The sequence below is a fragment of the Theobroma cacao genome, chromosome 8 (genome assembly GCF_053813885.1).
Source record: "Theobroma cacao isolate CCN51 chromosome 8, ASM5381388v1, whole genome shotgun sequence".
Classification (NCBI taxonomy): domain Eukaryota; kingdom Viridiplantae; phylum Streptophyta; class Magnoliopsida; order Malvales; family Malvaceae; genus Theobroma; species Theobroma cacao.
The window spans coordinates 13554349-13558224 of NC_142646.1; the positions used below are offsets into that span (position 1 = coordinate 13554349).

Consider the following 3876-nt stretch of genomic DNA (forward strand, 5'->3'; position numbering starts at 1 on the left):
TCGAGTATTTATATACGAGTAAAGACTTTGGTAATGAGCTACGACCTAGAAGCATGATATTAGAATATGAATTTTGGCTAAGAAAAAGAAAATCAATTTTTAAGACACGTGGTGCTTTGGGGATGGTACCAATTAGTGGTCGATTCTAGTATGAGAATAGAATATTGGGATCAGCTTTGTGTATTCACCACAAATGATGAGCATGATCTAACCAACTATAAGAAGAATTGATTCTAAACTTGATTATTGGTTATTTTGGTTTTACAGGGCTTATTGTGCTTGATATGCCTAAGGCTACCCGAAGTTAAAATTTTTGGAAAAATATATATGTATGGATATATATGTTGCATATTGGTACAAAAAAAAAATTCATATGGAGTTGGTTATAATTTGATTCGATGATAATATTCTATCAATGGTTATAGCGTTAGATAGTGATTAAGATGATTTACGAAATGAATTTCCAATGGAATTCTCTGTTGGAAATGTTTTTCCAATGGAAAAACATTAAAAATTTCCAATGAAATTTTCCGTTGGAAAAGCATTTTCGACGAAAATTTTCGTCGAAAAAATTTTTGTTGGAAAAGGATTTCCGATGGAAATTTTTGTTGGAAAAGCATTTCCAACGAAGAATTTCCAATGGACATTTTTATTGAAAACACATTTCCAATGGAATTTCTGTTGGAAATTTCCCATGGAATTTTCCGTTGATAATTTATTTCCAACGAAAATTCTTTTAGTAATTTTTAATTGCATATCATTTTAGTAATGCTTTTTCAACAAAAACTACCAATTTTCATTTCGATAATCAATTATCAATTCACATCCACATTTGACTTTCAAAATATATAAAACAAACACACATTAAAAACCGAGATTCAACGTCAAATTCATACAATTAAAAATTACCCTAAACACATGATATCTAAAAAAGTTAAACAAATATGAATATAAAGCTAAATGTGTTATTAAACAGCTATACTAAAAAGTATCCAAGTGTAGCAGTGAAAACTAGACATCATATCATGAAATGTTGTGTTCTTACTTGTCAAGAATTTAGCTTGAAGATCCCACATTTCCATTAGCATATGAACATCACAAGCCCCTTCCCATAAGCATTGCAAGTTTCTATAATTTAACTAAGGAAACCCCAAAAGCGTTCTTAAGATCATACGAAAGGGTAAGACCTGGTCAAAGCAAACCTCACCGGTACTAACACTCTCCTTCAAAAGATGGGGTCTCAAGTTCAAATCCTCTCCTTGAAAGTATCTGTTCTTCCTTTTTGAAAAGAAGGTTCACTTGTTTACCTAAGTGCATGCCAAAGAGGGGAACAGAAGGTACTATTTAGGCAATCGTTGAAAGCTAACAAAAACTGCTGTAGCTAGTTCAGTTATTACAAATTCTCTAAATGTTATGGCGAGATTAAATTTGAATAGCTCGTGGTATCATGATTCAAACACCACAAAACTAAAGCTACAATCAGGTACAGCAAAAAGAATTCTACTGCAAAAAGTTCATGGTCATCATCTGCTTCAATCAGCTGCCACTTCATTCCTTGGCCTTGGCTTCCTTTGAAAGAAAAAAAAATTAAATGCTTGAGAATAAAATCATAGACAAAGTAAACAACACATAGATGCACTCAAATCATGATTTTGTTTTAAAGCAAGAAAGCCAAACCAGTTTTGACTTTTAGCCACTAGAGTCATAAGAAAGAAAAGTGTTGACAAGAAAACTTTCTTTCTCAAACCTTGGGACAAACATAAATATAATGGACGTCAAGGTTCTTTCCAAGTACATCTTCCATTGAGCTTCCACCCTCCTCCAATGGTACATGGTTTGTCAATTCCCTTATTGGTTGTTCAGAACTTCCTTCTAGTCCAAATTTCACTACATGGTAGACAACTAGATTAAGAGCAGCATTTGAAAAAGATTGAGCATTACTTCTTTTACTAGATTAAAAGCCCATCATCCATGCTAGGCTGCTATATATGGAGGATGAAACTAGTTTTCTAGGGTCAAGATCAGTAAATCTCATGGATCCTGTTCTTATTCTGATGTGTTCTTTCCTGTGGTTAGGTTGGTTGACATTTGTAGTCTCAAGCTTTCAAGCAATAAAGTAAGATAACTCAAAAAATTTGTTGTTCTACTTATGCCAAGTGATAAAATAAACATACACTGCTGTCTCTCATCTTCCCTAACTTGTGGCCATATTTCCTTGGTAACATTCATTTCAAAGGAAGAGTGAGGGAAATTGTGATCCTGTGCATCTTAATTGTTAATTAGGTAATTCAAATGTCATTCTCCCTTTTCATTATCAACGAAAAAATTGCAAAGCCAATTCTTATTTGTTTAAGTTTATAAACCTTGTGACAACCAGCAGTTTGCACCTTGCGATTTTCACTTTAAGGTTTCAAGTTCAAACCTTGGGTAGAGAGGTTGAGATTATGGGATGGCTCCCATTGTGTAACCTAATGCCGACTAGACCTTGTCATGTATCAAAAGGAATCCCTTATGTTCTCTATAGTCTATACATGATTGTAAAAAACAAATATCAACTCTAAGCAAGATGGCCTCAACTCTTATCATTTAGTTGTCAATAGTCAGTACCTCTTAAGCCCCACAGCAAAAGCATAATGACAAAGTATATGGACTGAAAACTTGAAAATATAAATCCTTACACTACATAAGGTGGGAAAATATATGATATCAACAACAGAATAACTAGAATGGGAATTTTATCAACCTATCACATGCAGTTTTATGCTCCAAATGCATGACTCTTTTCACCGAGCCAAGATGATATACTAGTGCTCCATATATTATCTGCAGCACTTACAAGAACAGTTAGGGAAGCAGATAATTAACTATAAACTCACATTGTGAATTAACTCAAAACTCAAATCCATGCTTAAGAAAAAGTTTTTTGATTGAACTTGTAAAAGGTGAGTATAGTTACCATAATATAGACTTCTTTATCCTTGAGGACCCTATAGTGTGTTATCAATTGCTTCAATATATGGTGAACGGATCAAGAAAAGCCATAAAAGGAAAACAGTAATGTAAGATAATTCTAGTAACTTTCGAGGTTCATTATACCTCCAGACTTCCTCAAGCATTTGAGTAGCATTCTCAAACAAATTATTTCCACACTACAGACAAAAATTGCCCACCATCTTATTATCAAAACGAGATCTCAACAAAGACAGAAGTGCTATAATTCATAACACTTACCAAGATAAAATCAAGAGTCCCTACAACACCATGTCAAATGAAAATCAGTAAAAGTTTAAAGCCAACAATCATTAAATTAACAAAATAACAAAACAAAATTGCACCTTTATCAATGACTGCATCAAAAGAACCAGCTTAAAATGGACTCATATCTCGCACATTCATTTGTCCTCAAACAAACGGAAAGAGACATTTTTGAAAGAGCAGAAAACATTTAAAAAAACCAATCTTGCCAAAACCAAAAAAGCAGAGAAAAAACCCTACAGCAACAAAAAAAATCACAAAAAAAAAACCTAAGTTTTCTAGCAGCCAAGAACCACAATCTTCTATGAAAAAAAAAATACCCTAGTCTAGAGCCGGCAAGCAACAATAAAAAAGTACCAAAAAAATATAAAAACAAAAACAAAAAATACAATGACAGAAGTAGAGTACCTTGGTTGTAGGATTTTAGTTTTGGTTTTAGAGGTAGATTTTTTAGCAAAAGCGGGTATTCAGTTTTAGGTAGCTGGCCGGCGAAGGGAAAAGAAAGGATCGGCTTAGAGAAAGAGAGAGAGAGTGACGTGGGGGACTGAGAAGCTCAATGTGGGCAGTGAAGAGGAAGGAAAAGTAAGCCTGGTGGGGGACTGAGAAGCCTGATGTGGGTAG

The 3876-nt window shown here is 33.8% G+C and overlaps 1 pseudogene; it reads right to left on the reverse strand.

Moving 5' to 3' along the window:
• Positions 1-1741: 1741 nt before the first annotated feature.
• Positions 1742-3396, reverse strand: LOC148761219 (uncharacterized; annotated as a pseudogene).
• Positions 3397-3876: the final 480 nt, after the last annotated feature.